The sequence below is a fragment of the Cebus imitator genome, unplaced genomic scaffold, assembly GCF_001604975.1.
Source record: "Cebus imitator isolate Cc_AM_T3 unplaced genomic scaffold, Cebus_imitator-1.0 Scaffold10, whole genome shotgun sequence".
In the NCBI taxonomy this organism is placed as follows: domain Eukaryota; kingdom Metazoa; phylum Chordata; class Mammalia; order Primates; family Cebidae; genus Cebus; species Cebus imitator.
The window spans coordinates 2569665-2590856 of NW_016107325.1; the positions used below are offsets into that span (position 1 = coordinate 2569665).

The window sequence follows — 21192 nt, forward strand, 5'->3', positions numbered from 1 at the left end:
GGTCTTTGGCACATATACACCATGGAATATTATGCAGCCATCAAAAACGATGAGTTTGGGTCCTTTGTAGGGACATGGATGAACCTGGAAACCATCATTCTCAGCAAACTGACAGAAGAGAAGAAGATCAAACACCGCATGTTCTCACTCATAGGCGAGTGTTGAACAATGAGAACACATGGACACAGGGAGGGGAACACTACACACTGGGGTTAGTTGGGGGGAAATAGGGGAGGGACGGTGGGGGGTTGGGAGTAGGGGAGAGATAGCAAGGGGAGAGATGCCAGATGTAGGTGATGGGGAGGAAGGCAGCAAATCACATTGCCACGTGTGTACCTATGCAACAATCTTGCATGTTCTTCACATGTACCCCAAAACCTAAAATGCAATAAAATAAATAAATGGGAAAAAAAAATCAAAGCCAAGACAAAACCAAGTAAAAAGAGTAGATATTTCCAAGCAACTGTAACAAGTTAATTATCACAGTTGGGCCATGAATTTGCCTTTCACAGGCGTCAGCATTTGCTCACCAGATGCGACTACTGAAACTCTGCGCCTGTTTAACAGGGTGTTTCTAGACCTGTCTCACCAGCAGGGGCTCTGGATTAATTATTCTGTTGTATTTCTCAGGAAGTGGTGAGTAGACCAACCGCCTTGGAATCTTCAAGGATGCCTATTTTTTAAATGCAGATTCCTGGGCCTGCCCTAGGCTTTCTGGACATAGGGTTCTGGAATCTGCATCTCCGTATTACCCACCAGGTGATATTTTTGCTCTCTAAAGTTTGGAAACCACTACCTTCCTGAGAATGGTGTCCATTGCACGGGAACTATAGAACAGCCAGCAACAACGAACTAGAAAATTATTGTAGTGACCAGTCCCTTGGATATTGCTTTATGCCTTGTTATTTCTGCCCTGTGCAGGTAATATACTGAAATGCCTGGTCCATAGTTCACTTGATTTTTTATTTTGAATGGTCCCATGTGCTTGAACTCCTCTAACTAGAATGTTATTCTCTTTCCAGCATCCTTTTCTCCACCTGCTCATCCACACTTTTTTGGTTCCTACCACAAACTCCTGATAGTTGTGCATCTCCCATAACCTGCTGGTTACTTCTAAGCTCAGTTTGATAGGTTTGCATGTGCTAGTCTCTGCTTGTCTCGCTGGGATCAATTCACTCCATGCTGGTCATGGGCCCATCTGAGACCCTCTCTACTGCAGCTTCTGGCCATCAATGCCTACGTATGGACCTAACTTGGAGAAATTATCTGTTCTTTGTTCCTAAAAGGTATTTCCAGTTCATTGGCTTTATTGGCTTATTCTCTGTATTTGAGGTATGTATCTTACGCTTTTCCCATTCTCTACACACTCTCAGACACAGTCTATTGCCCCTGCTCTTTTCCATTTCCCCAATACATTCATTGGCTTACATTATTGTCTTCTGATGTGTCTCTTACATTTGACAATTTCTTATGAAGGCATATCCAACATGTGGCCTTTAAGTTTATGGTCCTAATTTCTAAACTAAACTTATGAATCCTTCAATCATATACTTGGGAATTTATCATCATTTAACATTCATTTACCCCCAAGTAATTTGTTTGTTCTTGTTCCCTGTGAAATTTTGCCTTTTTGCCAAACATTTACAATAATAAATACTTTTCCTCGCTCTTTGTGGAATCATTAGGACTCCTGTCAAAAATCTTTGCTCAATTTTTGAGAGGTACCCATTTTCCTTAGCTCAGAGCCTCCCTTTCTGGGCATAGGCCACTCAGAAAATCATTTTTAAAAGATCATGTACAGCACATTCTGGAAGTTTTCTATGATTATGTGGCTTCCAAAGCAATCTGCATGAATCTTCAGCAACCTGCAAGAAGACAGGATGGAAATACCACCTCCACACTCAGCTCCTTTGTTCTTCTACCCAAGGCTTCAAAGTTTTCAGGATGCCTCCCACTTTTCTTCAAATTGACCATACAAGCCAGGACAAGTGCAGAGTGTTCAGTGGGCATAGTGAGGCTTAGGATCTCACTTCTGAATTTTGGGGAAGTTCACCAGGACTATGGAGGCAGCATAGCAGATATAGTACATCACAGTAACACAGACAATTCCATAGCAACCCATAGGGAATCACAGCTAGCTCCTCATGGGACTTACATGATTTGTTCCATCAGCTGGGGTGCCTGTAAACCCCAGTCATATGCCAGAGCGGCTTCTTACTAGCTGAAGGAAGTGAGCCAATTGTTACATTTTGGGACCTTTGCAAGCTAGTTGTTAAACACAGCCATTATTAAACATTAAATTACATAAATTAATAAAATCAATTATATTAAAAACATAATAAATACTAAAAACTCATTGCTTTTTAATGATTTTACTATGTATTACTATTATCTATGCTCTTGAGATAATTTATATCTACTAAATATGTATGGTGGAAATAATATACGATAGTGTGCAACTGCACATCTCTTCCCGTCTCTGTGTTCAGTTAATGTTGGTAATTTGAAATAGGCTATGGTGGGATATTTACTACACAGAAATCAGCACGTGCTGTAAATCAGGACTTAACCAACCCCCTCCTCCCACCCCCAGCCAGTTGTTAAATATGTACCAGTGTATTATTGGCTGTGAACCCAGCCCACTCAGTATTAAGATGGAAAGTATAAAAGTACACCATGGTTATGGGTCAAATTTCCCATCTTTACTTAAAACTTTCTCACTTCCCCCAACCACTTTCCTTTCAATATGGTCCAACATGTCTCAAGCCAAGGCCTGTGGAAGCACAACCTATTATCAAATAACTTACCTAAAAAACATTCACACTGGCCCTCCTTTTTAAAATCATCAGAAATTGGCCGGGTGTGGTGGCTCATGCCTGTAATCCCAGCACTTTGGGAGGCCGAGGCTGGCAGATCACGAGGTCAAGAGATTGACACCATCCTGGCCAACATGGTGAAACCCCATCTCTACTAAAAAATACAAAAACTAGCTGGGCGTGGTGGCGCCTGCCTGTAGTCCCAGCTACTCAGAAGGCTGAGGCAGGAGAATTGCTTGAACCCAGGAGACGGAGATTGTAGTGAGCCAGATTGCGCCACTGCACTCCAGCCTGGCGCCTGGCGACAGAGTGAGACTGTCTCAAAAAAAAAAAAAAATCATCAGAAATTCTTTCATATAAATTTTACATCTACTTTTTCTCTGCTCAAAGTCCCCGCTCTTTTACCTGCATTGTCTCCCGGACCCTACTATGCACTTGTGTGTCTATGTGTTTATATCTATGTGCTTGTGTTTATGTGTTCGTATCCGTATGTACTAGATAGTAGCTGGGCAGTTACTTCTGATTGACTCAATTAAAATATCTGTAATTTAAGCCCAGCTTAGTATCTACTAAAACACTAGAAGGTGAGATCATTAACTGTCCTAGAATCAATACTTGAGCCCTTAAGAGGGAATTCAGAAGGTTAGTAAACATTATTAAAAGATCAGAAAATGGATTCAGAAAAATCTAAAGAAAGTAAGACTCTATGTGGCAATGATAAGGCTAATGGGAAACCGAAAGTGATCATGGAGAATGATTGGGAATTTTATACAAAGAAGTCTTTGTTCTCTGTTTCCACTCATAATAAGCCAGGAGAGATTCAACTTACAGCACTTTGTCAAAAGAACTGTAGAAGAATTCAATAAGAGAAAATTATCTGAAGGTTCTATTTCTCCTAAAGTTTTTTTAATCAACATTTTAATCAATGATCCTACAGAAGCTTACTATGAAGGTAGAGAGTCTGATTACAAAAAGTCACTCAAAAATATAATCAATGGAGGACGGGATATCTGAGGTGTCCCCACAAATAGATATGGACTCTGGCTTTTAATATCCTACAAAGTTCTAAGCTTAACTGAAGATCCTATTTACTAAAGTTATCCCGAGCAGAGTATGTGTATGATTAAGGGATAAGGATATAAATGCCTAAGACACATGTACCAAATCTGACCAAAGAAACATCTTGTCTAAAATCTTGTTTCTGATAAAGTCAGTGAAGTTATTTTGCTGGAGAGCATATGAGAGCCTCCAATAACGTCCCCAATACTTCATGAGGTCTGTGTGTTTGTCTAATCTCATTTTAAACCAATTTATGTATTAACATGTGCAACCTCCTATGGTAATTACTTCTCTATTTTTTATTACCACTCTAATGATAGATACAGTTTCTATACAAGTTTCTTCCAGTATTCTGAAATTCACTAAATCTCTATGTATGTATTATAATATTTTTTGGAATAGAAAAGGTAAAAATTACTAAATTCATTCATTAATTGGTTAATGCAATGAATTCTAATGAATTAATCAATTAATTTTAAAAGTCAGAATTAACCCTATTCAAGCCCTACAAGATTTAAGACTTCCAGGGACTTTCATAATTTGGCATCTAGTTATCTATTTAATTTTTTCTCTCACCACAACCTTTTCCCAACCTACTCCAAAGGCTTCAACGATAGTAAATTACTGAATTACTTTCAGTTCCTTAAAAGTGCCATGGAGATTTGGCAGGAGGACTTTTCCTATTTCTGGAAGGCCTTTTCTTCTACTGTGAAGACGTCTGACTCATCCCTGGTACCCTTACCTGGTTTAAGTGCTACTTCCATATGTCCCCATAGCAGTTTGTGCTTGCCTTCCCCAAGAATATCTGAAACTCTCACTAGGCTTTTAGGTTCTTGAAAACAGAGACAGTGTTATTTTTGTACATCATTGTATCCCAGGGTAGTAGGCGCTCAATAATTATTATTAAATGTATAAATCAAATAGGTTGGTGGATTTTAAATAATAGTATCACTGTTCTCAGACTCGAGGTCAGTCTATCAACTCTGCTCCTTTGAAGTTGAAGTTGAAATATGGCCCAACTTCATGGCCATTATATTCATCATTTTCGGAATCATGCCAGGAATCATGAAGTTTCCCAAAAGCAAATTCATGATGATTTTACACACATGTCATTTCATGCCTTTGCTTTCTTTCCTGGTGATGTCCGGGATTTCACTGGACTTTTGGCTGATATCTTCAGATAATACTTGTAATGGCTTCAAGGTCTTTTTTACCAGGTTGGAAATAATCATTTAGAATTATCATCCTGTAAGAATGGTTTGTAGGATAGAAAAATCAGAAACAGTGAACTGAGTTTAAATTTATCTTAAGTTAGATTCTGTTACCAGCAGCACAAATTTTATCCCTTTGTTAAACAGAGCTGAAAAGCTATTGTAAAGTTCAAGAACATCTCCCTTAAGGAACAAAAGCAGGAGAAAACTTCTGTTATGATGAGTGAAATCAAACAAACCTTGATTCTGAAACAGCTTTGTTCTCAGAAAGATGGATGACTTTTTAAGGGAGGAGACCAAAACAAGAGTAAAAAACCAAAGGCAGGGCTTGGGACCAGTTAAGATAAGATAAGCATAAAGGGGTCTGCTCGAAAGTTATGTATAGGCTTGATAGGGAGAACAGAAGAGTGTCATGGCAGTAAGGTATGAATTACAGAAAGATGCCTTGGTTTATAAGAGATTTTACTCGGTTTTATTCATCTGCTCTCAGGTGTGTAATACTTTAAGCTTGGAAAGTAATTTTCTTGTAAATAGTTTTAATAAAAACATTTTATATTAATTAATTTTTTTAATTTTAATTTTAATTAATATTTTTTTGAAATGGAGTCTCACTCTGTTACCCAGGCTGGAGGGTAATGGCAAGATCGCAGCTCACTGCAACCTCCGCCTCGTACATTCAAGCAATTCTCCTGCCTCAGCCTCCCAAGTAGCTGGGATTACAAGCATCCACCACTACTCCTGGCTAATTTTTGTATTTTTAGTAGAGACAGGGTTTCACCATGTTGGCCAGGCTGGTATCAAACTCCTGACATCAGATGATCCACCAACCTTGGCCTCCCAAAGTGCTGGGATTACAGGTGTGAACCACAGTGATTAGCCTTTGAGATTCATTTAAAAGCAGTTTTCACTCACAAGTTATTTTAAATTATTTTTCTATAAGACTTTATGTGCTTCTAGATGATAGTTTCTAAAATAAATTGTCATTTAAACACCAAGTCCTGTCTCAGGACATTATAGGTGAATAATGAAGGTCACTTTATGATAATTATTAGTAAAAATACAGCTATCTGCTTAGATCATTATTGGGAACAAGCAAATTTTTCTTTTTCTTTGAAAATAAAAAGGATCAAATGATATAAATCTTCCAGTTGTGACTCATAATAATTAAAGATTGGTGCTTAAAGCATAAATATCTCTTTTTCTGCCTCTCTCCATAAACTTGCCTTCTTAATGATTTTAATCAAATGTTCAGGTGAAATGGCAGTGATTTTATACCATGAGGCTTGGAAAAGCGGCTCAAGAGGGTTGAGTCACATCCACACTAGTCACTGTGGCAGTGATCACAGATCATCGTAATGAGGGGAACAGGATAATTGAAAGATTCTGCACTCTGGTCCAAAAAAATCAGCTGCACAAGGACAGGGCTGGGGAGACAGAGCTTAGTGGTGCATGTATAAAAAAGATGGTCATTATCTAGGTTCATGCCCTGAGATTGGTTTTTATGTCTCACTGGTTTATTTTAATCTGAACAGACACAGTTTTTTCCCATAATATTAAGTTTTCTGAAGCGCTTAAGGAATGCTTTTTAATTTAAAGTTTTGTAGGATGTTCCTCATTTTTGATTTGTCTGATCATTTCTCCTTGATATCCAATTATTTACTTTGGTTCCTCTTTCCCCTGAATTTCCTATAAACAGTAAGTTGGGTCTTAAATAGGGGTTGACACACTACGACCCTGGGACCAAATCCAATCTACTGCTTATTTTTAGAAATAAAGTTTCATTGGCACATAGCCACACCCATTTGCTTACATATTGTCAGAGCTGAGAAGCTGTGACAGAGACCGGATAACCCACAAAACCTAAAATAATTATGGTCTAACTCTTTCCAAATAAAATTTGCCAAATCATCGACTAAGAAATTGATTAGGTTGGGGTAAAATATTTTGGCACCAGGGTGATGTACTTCATATTGTACCATCATGAGGCACACTGTCAGGTTGCCCCACTATCAGTGATGCTAAATCAGTACACTTGGTTAAGGTAGTCATAGCCGGATCTCTCCATTGTAAAGGCATATTTTTCCCCTTTTAAATTAGTAATTCATAGAGTTATACTTGGTTCTGTGTAAATATCTGATTTTCTGAAAAATCCTTTATCTAAAAGTTTCACCATCGATTGATGGTATTGAATTATTACATTAGGAAGTGAAAAATGTTATTTTCTAAATCTATAATTTCTTCAGCATTTATTAGCTGACACAATAAAATAGCCTAAATTCACCCTGTAATTTCCCTGCCCCAGACCTGGAATCGGCCATTTGCTTCCCAATTAGCCCTGGTTCCTTTAGATGGGAAATAATATCTAGAAATCAATATCTAGATACTAGGTACGCTCATTGCCACTGGAGTGGCATTGTTTTTTTTTGAGACGGAGTTTTGCTCTTGTTACCCAGGCTGGAGTGCAATGGCGCGATCTCGGCTCACCGCAACCTCCGTCTCCTGGGTTCAGGCAATTCTCCTGCCTCAGCCTCCTGGGTAGCTGGGATTACAGGCACGCGCCACCATGCCCAGCCAATTTTTTTTGTATTTTTAGTAGAGACGGGGTTTCACCATGTTGACCAGGATGGTCTCGATCTCTTGACCTCGTGATCCACCCGCCTCGGCCTCCCAAAGTGCTGGGATTACAGGCTTGAGCCACCGCACCCGGCCTGGAGTGGCATTGTTTCTAGGCCCTATTGTGATGCTTTCTAGAGAGTAAAAAAATTATTTAAAAAATTATAAGTTCTTATTTATATTTTCATTTTATATTTAATATTACAGTTTTGAAATTTTGATTTAATATTGGCATTTTTCTTTTACACAGGGTCTTAGTCCTGTTAATATTAATATGTTGATTTACATGTTTTATTCCACTACAAATTTAAAATATTTCAAAGTTTCAATACCAGTGTTACCATTAATAATAAACCTAATGAGTGAAGTCTGGGATTTCTTTTCAGTACTTTTTCCCTAAAAATATATCTAAATAACATATACAGAGTACTGTTTTATTACTATTTTTTTTGAGACAGGGTCTCACTCTGTCACCCAGGTTGAAGTACAGTATTATGATCTTGGCTCGTTGCAACCTCCACTTGGTCCTAGGTTCAAGTGACCCTCCCACCTCAGCCTCCTGTAGCTGGAACTACAGGTATACAAGCCTGGCTAATGTTTTTGTATTTTTGCTAGACACAGGGTTTCATCATGTTGCCCAGGCTGCTCTGGAACTCCTGAACTTAAGCAGTCCACCCACCTCAGCTTCCTAAAGTGCTGGGATTACAATTGTGAGCCATTAAGCCTGGCCCAGAGTTTTCAAAAGTTACTTAAAATTGTGTTTTTTCTTCATGTAGTTATATTATCTGAGTTGGGAGGGGTTATAAAAAACTTTCTTATGACAATTGGGGAAATTTGAATATGGCTAGATACTAATTGATATTATGGAATTACCATTCATTTTCTTAGGTATCACAGTGGTATTGTCGTTAAGTAGGTGATTGTTGTTATTCTCAGCTAATTCATGTCAACGTGAATAAAGTGTCATGATGTCTGCAAGTTTCTTTCAGAATGGCATAGCAAAAAAAAAGTGTGTGTGTGTGTGTGTGTGTAGAGAGAGAGAGAGAGAAAGTACAAATGATAAAGCAAATTCAGCAAAATATTAAAAATCAGAAAACTGGGTAGAAATTGTTTGCACTATTCTTATAACTCTTCCTTAAGCCTGAAATTTTATCAAAAATTTAAATTTAGAGAAAATGGTGGGGAGAAAGAAAAATATTATCATTGTTCCATATGAATTTCTTAACGTGTTCCATACATGCATGCAGAAACACCTTCCCACTTTGGGCAAAATTAATTAATGTATACATCTTGGGGAAAGAAGCTTATAAGTTTGCTCTGTTTTAGTAGAAGGGTCAGACCGTACATAAGGCTCTGAGTGTTAGACTGTGGAAGTGAATAGGCAGAAAAGAATGTAATCAGATGAGAATGGTGTCTTAGGTTTAATAGAATGTCCTTCATTTCCGTTCATTACTAAAGACTAGATAGAACCCAAATATGTAAGACTATTTTGCTTTTAAGCAGCAATACTAATGTTTCCTCCTTCTTCCACCATCCTGCTAGACCTGGGGTCAGTGCATATTTTGTGGAAAGGGTGGCAAATAATATATTCTTCAGGCCTGTGGTGGGCCATACAGTCTCTGTTGGCATCTATTCAGTGCTGTCACTGCAGCACACAAAAGCAGCCAGAGACAAACAAATAAGCTTGGCTCTGTTCCAATAAAACTTTACTTACGACGCAGAAATTTTAATTTCATATAATTTCTGCACAATGCTAATTCTTTTTTATCTTTTTTCAACCATTTAAAAATGTAAAAACACATTCTTAGCTTGCAGGCAATGCAAAAAAAAACAGGCAGAGAGCCAGATATGGACTAACCCAGGGAAAAAAAGGGAAAACTTACAATTGAATTTTTGTGTCGGCTGCCCTTTAGCTGCCTAGCTTAACTTTGGTGACGGAAAGGGGCTCTCTTGGATGGTGTGACGGGTTTGAGCAGCACTATACTCTTAAGACATTGAACAGAGAGTAGGAGTCTTCTCTGAGACCGCCAAGATTAAAGAAGCCCATGAGCTTCTCTAAGTGAGGAGGCTTGCTTCAAGTTTGTAATCAGTGTGATTGAAGGAATCATAATGAAGGTAATGGTAACTGGAACCTTGGTCTGTTAGTCCAGTATCTATTCAGAGTTGGACAGCAATGTCTTATTGGCTCCCTTCTGCAAGTTGAAGTCACATTACTCACTGTCTGTGCTTTGAGGCCTTTACCATGACAGATCAATCTCGTGTTAATATAGCTGTGGATTAAATTTGGTTTGCTTTCAGATATGAACTTGTCTTATTTAAATAAATGTATATTAGATGCTGATACAACAAATTCCTATGCAATAAGTTTTATTTACAATAATTTATATCATTTAATAATACCTTCTATAGTGATCCTGAACCACAATGTGCAGGCATGATCACAGTGGTGTCCTCTGGCCAGTCAGAATTTTCCTCCTAAATCCTTCTCCACTACAAATGGCAAATGCGTTGAAAGCATACTCCCTCCAAAAAGAACTCATAAAAGAAAGACCTTACAGCGATGGAGGCAGATATGGGGAAAGAGAAATATACAATATGCTCAATATTAAAAGTTTGTTAGGAGAAAGATTTACATTTGTTTCACATGGTCTCAAGCAATAGAAAGAGGACCAATGTGTACCAGAGACACATCTGGGCTTACTATCAAAAAATAAAGGAATAAAAAAAAAAAGGAAAAGAAAAAAATTCTATAGCTATCCAAACATGAAATATACTGCCCTCAAAGATAGCAAGCTCAACATTAGGAGATGCATATGTACCTAGGATGCATGAAATGTAGGAACACTTAGTAGAGAAGTGGAAGAGATTTAAACATTGAAACAATTGAATTAGATGACTTTTAAGGTTTATGATCTTTAATACTTAGGCCTGACGATTTTGAGATAGTACTTTTTCCTTTGTTTAGAACAAAAAGACAAACATTAATAACCAAGAGACGATTCCTTATTCCTCTAGTTTAACCACAACTAAAACAAATGCGGCTCATTCAACTATAACAAATCAAGGCCCTACCACTTACCCAGTAGTGGCTTCTTCTAGTTAGATTCCTCTTCTCAATGAGTATTTATTAAGATTGAGTTACCTACAATGTGTCAGATACAAAGGTAGGATGCTGAAGATAGACACAAATTTCACTTCTCTTTACTGGAGAAGATAAAAATTTAACAAGTAATTATAATATAAAATGAGTGTTAAGATTGCACAGGAAAAGGGCACTATAGTGGTTTTAAAATAGGATCATAAATTATTGGATACTCCTCTATTGAGAGTTTGGATCTAAATGCCTTCTACTTGAATCTGGGTGGGCCTTAGAATTAATTTGACCAGAGGATAAAATACAATTAACACCATGTAATATCCAAGACAAAGTAATGAAAGCTATAAGGCTTTATGACTTTTTTCCCTTTTTTGTTGGAAGATAAGCTCTTGGAGCTTAGAGGCATTACATAGGAAGTCCAGCTCCTCTGAGGCCGCTATGCTTTGAAGAAGCCAAGCTTCATGGAGAGACCATGCATGACCCCAAATGACAGTTCCCAGCTATACCCAGCTTTCTAGTCATCTCAGCTTAAACGAAAGAAGTCATCAGATTATTCCCTCCCCAGCCATGCAAGACTTCCAAGCTGAAACTCTAGAAATTATGAAGCAGAAACAAACCATTCTCTCCATCCCCTGTCCAAATTCTTGACTCCGTCCAAATTCATCTCAACAGGCATCATGAAAACATGCACCAAGAAGACCTAACTTCAACAAGGAACCAAAGAAGGTCTCGTGGAGGAAGTCACATTTGTGCAGAGAAATGAAGAACACAGGAATGGAGTCAGCCCCAGGAATGTTCGCAGTAGAAGAAACATCCATCTGAAGACCCAGTAGAGGCAAGACAAATCCTAGGGCCCTTGAGGAATTGGCACAGCCCAGCAGCCCAGCAGTCTGGAGAGGAGTGGGAGGGGCCGGAGTCTGGTGAGAGATTAAAGAGCTAAGCAGAGTCTAGCCATGGGCATCCCAGAGGCAACATTAAGGCAACTGAACTTTACCCAAAGTGTGAAGAAAGATCACAGAAGGGTTTTCAGTATCTGAATGGCATGACTGGCTGTGTTTGCTCTGGGGCAAGGCTGAAGTAGTGGGGCGTTGTGGCTGTAATTCAGGTGAGAGAGGATAGTGGCCCTATCAGGGTGATATCAAAGGATATCAATATTCAAAAGGTAAATTCAAAGCATTTAATAAGCCTTTGACTGTAGATGTGGGGAGTGAGAGAAGGAGGAGTCACCTTGGGTTTCTGATTGGGCAGTGAGTACATCCGGTTGTCATTTACAGAAAAGGAGATGCTGGAGGAAGAAGGTGGAGAGAGTGATGAATAGCTCTATCTGAGGCGTGGAAAATGTGAAGTGCCAGAGAGACATCCATATGGCAAAGCCCCAGAGACAGCTGGCTGAACATTGTAGATAGGGAGGAGGGTGTAGAGAGAAACAAATATAACAGTGTGTATTGTGCTCCAGGTACTTTATATACATTATTTCCTTTAATTCTGCTAACAACCACTTGGGTGTGTTCAGAGACGTAGGTAACTTGACTAAGGTCATAGAGGTAGGAAGCGGTAAGGTAGGGATTTTAAAACAGATTTTTCTTCACATTAAAAAAAAAGACAATCATAATGCCAGGTGATTCTTTTTAGGTTTGGAAGGCAGCAAAATCAGCATTTGGGAATGCCTCTCTAGTTAGTTTAATGAGTGACCTGAACAGCCAATAGTATGAACACAGGCCAGAACAAGAGAAAGCCATCCAGCTGGTCCAGGCCATGATACAGACGCCAATGCCACTTGACCTTGATGCAGAGGGTACACTGGTGCCCCGGTGTATTCTGGGTGACTAGAACATCTTATAGAGCATGTCAAAACCTTTATAGGTTCTTACATAGTAGAGACCCTCAGGGTTCTGCAGCCCAATCATGCCTTCTTTGCCAGTTGTAATTTTTCTTTTACGATCTAGCTCTTGAATCACTATTGGACCCGGGTGATCATTATGCTTAACTATCATTTGTCAAACAGATACATGTGGTAGGCATTGTATTAAGTGTTTTCCATGTTTTAATGTATTTATTCCTCACAAGAGCCATATGAGGTATGTAATTTTTTTAACCTCCATTTCATAAACAAGGATTTGGCTCCTGACCTTAAGACACCAGGTAACAATGAGACTCTAGCTATTCCAATGAGCTGGGTGTCATCTGAGCCGCCAGATACATCAAGCGGTGCCTAAGTAGTACCAGCTCATCAAACGAATGTGGAATGGGCCTGAAGACCCAGGTAATTTACACAGACAGGCAGCTCCCACTCAGCCTGCCACTCATGCCACAGTGACACCCCTCCTTCAACCCACACCAACAGCCCCTAAGACACCCTCTGGAAAAAAAATGAGTCGATTTTACAGCTGTCTCTACACATGCACTGGTGCAGACAGAAGCGGAGTGCTGGGATTGATGACACTGCTCAGACATGTCCCTGAAAGGGGATGGAGGAGGAAAATTTCCCATACAAATATAATTTCAATAGGATGATTTCCATGTTCACTTTACCTGACGTAAAGAATTAGTGACTGGCTCACATCAGGTACTCAACAAATTTTTTTAGCAGATGAATAAAAGATGGATTCATAACATTTTGTGGGCAGTAGCCAATGGTTTGGCCAGTAGGTTAGGAACACTGAAGGGATAAGATTGGAGGATTTGTGAAGTCTCACAAAGATTGTTGGAATTAGTCAACAATTAGAGTGCATAAGTATTATATGAAGGTGGTTTTAAAGAAGTAGGTGGGAGTCACGGCCTACTGTGTGTGTATCAGTTTTCTTCCCCAGCAACCTGCTACTTGCTCAGTGGGATTATGATCAAATGCTCCTAGTGGTGGGAACAGGAGCTATGCACTGCTCAACCAAGTAGGTTGCTTTTATCAAGGCTAATCTGACTACAGCACCTGTGAGTCCTTAGCGTGGTATAACACCCTAAGGGAATCAGCCAATTTTAGCCAGTTCCAATATTTTATTGCATGCTTTCCAATATGGGAAGGGCAGAAAAAATAATTGGATTTTCTTTCACTATACACTGTTTTTGTGCCAACTGTGTATCCATATCATCCCACAGGACACTGTTTCTTCCTAAGGAAGTCCATGTACTGTGTAAGAAGTAGAGCAACGGGCTGAAGCATTCACTGCATCACCTGGATGCTCCCGTCCTTATAAAACAGCAGAATGACCAGTTGAAGACTCTGCTACAGAATGAACAGGCAAGCAGTATTTTCTGAGGTTCAATGTTGTTTTATAAGAAGTGACTTTGCTCTGATTAGTGACAAATATACAGTGCTATTTCTCGCAAAGACGCAATATGCACATAGTTGTACCACTAAATACAAGTGGGAATGGTGCTTTTCACAATTAACTCAAATGATCCTTTTGTAAAATTTGTATCCCATCCCTAGGACTCCAGGCTCTGCTGGTTTTACTTCTAATGCTTCCACCAGGAGGACAACAATGGTTACATTGACTTAAGATTTGATGCAAATGTTTGCCTTTTGGAGTTTGTCATATAATGAAGCAAGCAGACAGAAAAGAAGGTTTAAGTGTTGTCTGGAACAATGGACCTCTCAGTAGGAAATAGGAGTGCTGTAATTTAATACAGGCAGGGAGAAGTAGCTGAAATCCAAAGAATTCAAGGACACCTTATGGAATTGTATGCCCAGGGGTAAAAGTCAGCTTATGCAAGCAAGTCCTTCAGAAATGAAGGTAGGAGTCAACCTATTGAGTAAAGAACTGCAATCAGTCACGATGCTGGCTGAAAGCAAAGGGCATCTGTAATTCACAGAAGAGAAGAAAAATTGTAAATCTGAATTTTGGTCTGGACCATTTACAGAAGCAAGGACCACTTACAGAAGGGTGTTCATCCTTGATCTGACACATACACACACACACACACACACACACACACACACACACACACACACATATTCCCCTACTTTCTGTCCACATCCTTTACCTTCCTTTTCCTTATTATTTTACATGAGGTGTTGTTATTGGTAGTGAACTTGAAAATTCCATTCACAGATCATGGAATATCAAGAAAGATCATGACAAGACGAGGACAATAGGACAAAAAGATATGACCTAAGGATCTTGAATTTGGAGCTGGATGCTGTAACAAATGAGAATTTAAGTTTATTCCCTTTGGGAATGAAATGAATATATTTTGGGTTGTAAAAGGTAAAACAACAGTGTTAGGTGGAGAGAAATTGTTTCCTGTTTTAAGTATAAAAAGAAGGGTATGCGTTGATTTTTCCAACTACAGTTGTGAACTGTAGGAGGTGTTCTCTTTCTTTTTTCTCAGCTTCTGAGCCCCCTTCCTCCTTTGGAGAAATCCCCACTGTAAGCTGAGGCCCGATGCATGCTTTCCCAGCCTCCTTTGCAGCTAGAGTAAGAGTGTGGAACCTGAGCTCAGCCCTGCGGATGCTGCACTCAGAAGTCAGTGGGGCAGAGAAGCAGGGCCTGTCGAGGAGCTGCTAAGGCCCTGGGCAGGTGGCACAACAGGAACAGGAACAAAGGCAGTGTTTCCAGCAGAGATGCCCAATGTCCTGAGACCACAGAGGAGGGGGCATGCTATGGCATCCAATAGTCATGGTTAAACTTAAGAGGATAATTCCACGAAGGAAGCTGGGTTCCAATCCTAACTCTTCTATCTTTTCAGTCTTCATTATTCTCAACTGTTTGCTAAGCTTGGGTCTGTGGCCTAACTGATGATGCTGTGGGCTACTCAAATACCTTTCCACAAAATCTTTCTACTGCAAATTTGACTAGAAAGGATTTCTGCTGCCTGTAAGCTAAAACCTTAGTGCAAAGAGGTTGGACTAGATGCATTATAAGATTCCTCCCAGCTTTAAAACTATATGATACTGTAAAATTTATATTAGAATATACAAAAAAAATCCCAGATTATAAACATTCTCCCTTCACTAATCTTCTAATTCTTATTTAATATCATCTGATAGCTGTATTTATGTATGTATATATATAAACATAAATACATGTTACACATACATACATATATATGTGTGTATGTATGTATATATGTATATAAATACACATTTATGCTTATTTATATGCTTATTTATATACATATACACATACATACACACATGCACATATATATATTTTTTCAGGGGTAGTCCCCCAACAGAATAAGCTTCAAGTGCCTGGAGTTCTATTGCATCCACCACAGAAGTGGCATTTTGTAAAAGCTACCATTTTATTTCTCCTACTCCATGGCTTTATTCTCCTTCCTTTTTTTAACCATACCTGCTAAGTTTTTGCCTACCTAGCCCTGCAGCTTTATAAAGTCTTTGCAAAGTTTATGCCCAAAAGGTCAGTATTTCATTACTAAAAACTGCTTAGTAAAACCCCCTAAGAGGTTAGTAATAAAGACAGCAATAAAGTATATAATGGTTGCCTCCTTGTCACTCACAAATACTGTGTGAGATACTGGAGGACACAGCATCCTTTGCTGCTGAGGAAGACCTGCAAAGCATTTACCCCTGCATTTAGGTATAAAGGTTGAATGGGAGAAACGTAATGCAGTTTAAAACAACCTTATGCTCCAGCAGAAACCTTCAAATATCTGTAGCACTAGTTACGTACCAAAATAAAAGTCTGTGTTACTGAAGAGGAGAATTTGAGAGATAACTGATTCTCAAAAAGATCATAGCACCTAGATGTTCTGTTTGGAATTACAGGATCTGTGATCATTTCCTTGACACATACATATGAAACAAAAATAACGGTGTGCACTAAAGGGATGGAAAAATGCTCATTTTATACATTAAAAATGTATTCTGAAGCATTTCTGAAAGTTGTCTGCCCTCTACCAGACACATACATGCTGACATTCCATTTTATGACCTAAACAAGTAAATGCAACAGACAAATCAACTTAGCGTACAATGAAAATCCAGCATTTTTCAAATGAACCAAGATTTCCAAAATCAAAATCAAATTTGTAAACAACGAAGTAAAAGCAGCATAAACTACTCAGCAAACGACATGCTTCAATTGCTTGTGGTTTAGAAGGAACCACAGATGTACAGTCAACTTGGTGTACAGTCATCAGGAGCTAAATCATCATCCAAGACCTCTGGAATGACCCTCAGCTGTGCCATCTCTGCCCAGCTGGTACTCTGTCTGCCCATTGGCACAAGCTTGATTGTTCATTTTCACATCAAAATGGCTATATATTGCTTTGTCCAAAATTTTCTTAGCTTCTCTGGCAATCATGCTTACTTAGCTAAGCTCCATTTGATAAATACTCCAGTCATATCCAAATAATCTGTGTATCCATGTCCCAATGTATGAACACACACATCTCCCACAATCAGTTGTGTTATACTGAGAAGCAGGTCATAAGTACTATTATTATTATTACTGTTGGCCACCAATGAGCTTTCTTTCCATCATTTAAATTACCGCTAACTTGCAAAACATTTCTAATATACATATAAAAGACAAAACAGACAGTCCTATTAAGAACTGTATTTGTTTAATGGTTCACAGTGATCTTCAGACTACATCATTTGGCACATCCATTTGGAATGGGGATTTGGTTGATAGAGACTTAATGAACAAGAGCATCCCCACTAATTTTGAGAAATCTCATGCTGAGAAGCAAAAACATGACAAATGTTTGTAACAATTTCTGATTAAGTCTCTTTACTAAACATACTCTTTAAAGATCTCAAACATTAGACTGTGCACTCACTTTAAATATCTTTAATGCCTTCCAATACGACATGTTGAAATTTGCACATCGTTAAGAAAAGACATGGCAGATAGACAGAAACATCTGGTTTTGTTACTTAGAAAATGCAACAACTGTCAATTCCCTTATGTTGGCAAGCACCTCAAAACACACACTAGATTTGCAAGGCCAATTTAGTGTTAGCAAGGCAGCTGGCTCTAGTCTCTTCCTTCCCAAATGGTCACTGACATCTTAAATTTCAAATGTTTACTGTTTTACAACACAGAAAAATGCTGTTATTTGGGAAAAAAAAACCTAAATCTAGTGCTTTTTTTTTTTTTTTTTCCTGTAGAAAGCAATGTTTTCTCCACTAAACACATACACACACTATATACATAACTGGGTGATTAAGAAAAAAAACATGCAAAATTTTTGCTTGAAGAGGTTTTCTGAAACTGATAAAGTCTTCCACGAATAAAAGTTTTACCTATATGACTTCTCTGAACTCAGTGAGGGTATTGCCTGGGAAAAGAGAAATTATGGGCATTTCTACAAAACGTGGAATTGTCTCAAGAAACCAGTAGACGACTTTGGGCCCATACTTCAGAAAGTGTAGAGATAATTCTAGCACAGTGGTTCTTAAATTTTGCTGCACTTTAGAATCCGCTAAGAATTTCCCAAAAATGTGGGGGTCAGAATTTTCCCCAGAGATATGAATTGAGTTGTTCTGGGGTCTGGCCTGAGCATCAGGACTTTCAAAAGCTCCCCAGGTGATTCTAATGTAGCAAATAATGGAACAATAGCTGTTCTAGTATTACATGAGCATTGACTGATAAAGTTCCTAGAACCCGTAGCATCTGTTTGTTGATTGTACTCAACTTCCATTTTTTTTTTTTTTTTGGTTATGAAATGATATCTAGAGGAACTAACTCCTTAGCTAAGTAAATCTGCCTTTAGAAATCTTTAAAATTATATTCTGGAGTAAATTGTTAAAACATTTTAAAAACATTAAAATTAGCACAAAGGAGGTAAAATGAGAAAAGCAAGCTATTTGTTAAATTACAAAAAACAGCAATGGAGACAAGTAAATGAAAGACCACAATTATAATTATCCTTATTAAAGCAATAATTGGCAAATACAGAGGAAGAAGATTGTTAACTACAAGAGAGCTGAACTTCAGAAAAGTTAGAGACCGAACATTGCAATAAGCATTTTCAAAATGTCATAATGTAAAGGGAGAAAGGTGCCTGTGCTTGGAAGAATGGTCTAATTTCTGCTTGCTTGCTCTGCAACATTCACTGATAATAGAAAGCAATGATGCTAAGGATATACAACAAATGAGATATGACCATTATGTAGCCTAGCTTTCTACTCCTCCCTGTGCATAGAATCTGTCACTACCCAACATAAAGAATATTCAGTAAAGGAAGTTTCTGGAAACAGGGTAAGTGTTTAAAATCACCTGAAAACAAAATAAACATATACATCAAAGAATCACTGAAGCTGGAGAGAACTCTGCACTGCAGTGACCTGGGCACCAGCATTGTTCTCGACAAGGTTAGTTAGGACGTGCAGTCCAAGCCCTGCTGAAAAGAAAGAACAACCACTGTATGCGAAAGAGAGACAGTTTAGCTCTTGGCAGTGGGGGGGTCGGGGGACGGGGAGAAGACTTTGGGTAAAAACTACCAGGAGGGGAAAATGGTAAGGCTTTGGAATGGCTAGAAAGAAACCTGGAGTGTAGAGTTACAGAAACTAAACAATACAAAGAGTAAACATTGTGGTAAAAATAATAATAATAATAAAAGACAAATATATGTTCTTATGTCTGTTTTGAAGACTGTCATTTGTTACCCCCAAAACTAAAGGTATCTTTCACTTAAGACTCATATTTTGATTAGTATTTTAACTTTTATACATTTCGCTATCCAATTTGCCCACCAATTTGAAGCCCACAGCAAGATCATCAATGAAACTGAAACTTGCCTGTGGCAAGCACCCCAACATCCAATTCATTGTTAAGACATCAAAAATGAAAAGAAAACTACTAGAAATTAGGTAATAAAAACACAATATTTCAAACCTTACAATATGGCTAAAAATAGACAGAAAAAAAACCTGTAGCCAAATGAATTGATTATGAAATAAAATACATTGAAAACAAAATGTCTAAAGCTTTTAACCCAAGAGGCCAGAAAAAGCACAATAACATTCAGAGTCACGTTTCACTCTTTGTCTTCCTCAGACTCCATCCCAGATGACATGAGTCATCACCTCTAAGTCATGTCAATTCTTCACACACATCTGTCAGCTTTTGAAGCACTTCCGCTTCCCACTGCCACTTCCTTAGTTCAGATACTTTTTCTCACAGAGCTTACTGAAGGAAACTTATAATTAGCTTCTTGGTCACCAATTTCTACCTATTTCAAAAATAATTTCTGTTCTCACCAGAAAAAAAAACAACAAAACCTGAACTTGTCTAAAGGACCTAACAGAAGTCTAGAACTGCAAAGCTATTTGGAAACATGTCCCAAGGCTGAAGTTATTTAAATTAGGTATATGTGTCAGCTCTCCTTAATAAAATTTCAAAAAAAAAAAATCAACAAAATTTCTAAGTGAAATTTGACATAAGAATAGCCAAGATATTTTTGAAAAGAACAATGAGTGAACACTTGTTCTACTAGATAGCAAAACAGAATAATTAAAACAGCATGGTATCAATGCAGAACTGCAAACATAGATCCGTTTTTACTTAGTCTAATCAAGAGTCCATATGGATATAAAAGTATAATTAGAAACATAATATATAACAAAGGTGGCATTTTAAATCAGTGGGTAAAGATGAATCATTAAATAATTGGTGTTGAGATAGCTAGCTATCAATTTAGAACAATTTAGCTCATATCATTCATTAAAGTAAGTTCCAGATGGCTACAGAACTAAATTTTAGAAGAAATATGAATAATATATACTATTTTTAAAGAATTAGGTAGGTTTATTTGCAGAGATGCCATGTATCATTTTGAAGTTTGTGCTTTACAAAAATGATCTATGACCAGAGGTACAAATGAAGCATGACATCCAGCTTTGCCTCTGCTTGTCAAGCTGTATGCCATGGTTCAGAAGGGAATCTTTTCCTAATTTGTCCACCTGAAGTAGGAGCTCTGTGCACTCTGCCACCAGAAAGAGGCATATTTTTCTAACTAGTGCAAAGGACTTACATGCCAGCAGCAACCTACAAAGAGAAGTTACTAGTAAATACTCGATTTGTACATACATAAATGCCTTTTTTACACAAATGCTTGCTATAGACTGAATGTGTCTACTCAAAATTCATACATCGAGGGCCTAACCCCAATGTGGCAGTATTTGGAGATGGAGTCTTTGGTAGTGGAGGCCTCATGGTGGGAGTCACATCCTTATAAGAAGAGACACCCAAGCCCTTGCTGACTCTCTCTCCCCACCATGTAAAGACAAAGCAAGAAGACCCCATTCTGCAAGCTAGGAAGAGAGCCCTCACCGGAACCTGACCATGCTGGCACCTTGATCTTGGGCGTCTAGCCTCCAGAACAGTGAGAAAACAAATTTCTGTTGTTCAAGTCACCCAGTCTATGGCATTTTGTCATGATGGTCCAAACTAACTAGTACAGTGGTATTATATTGTTAAATGTA

The 21192-nt window shown here is 38.3% G+C and overlaps 1 protein-coding gene and 1 long non-coding RNA gene across 5 annotated transcripts in view; one reads left to right on the plus strand and one right to left on the minus strand.

Moving 5' to 3' along the window:
- Positions 1-21192, minus strand: part of CCDC148 (coiled-coil domain containing 148) — a 200835-nt gene that overhangs the window by 30603 nt on the left and 149040 nt on the right. The window lies entirely within an intron of this gene.
- Positions 1-21192, plus strand: part of LOC119473958 — a 63103-nt gene that overhangs the window by 28842 nt on the left and 13069 nt on the right. Inside the window, exon 4 of the long non-coding RNA XR_005203233.1 lies at positions 14224-14358. This is a non-coding gene — a long non-coding RNA (uncharacterized LOC119473958). The remainder of the gene's footprint in view (positions 1-14223; positions 14359-21192) is intronic.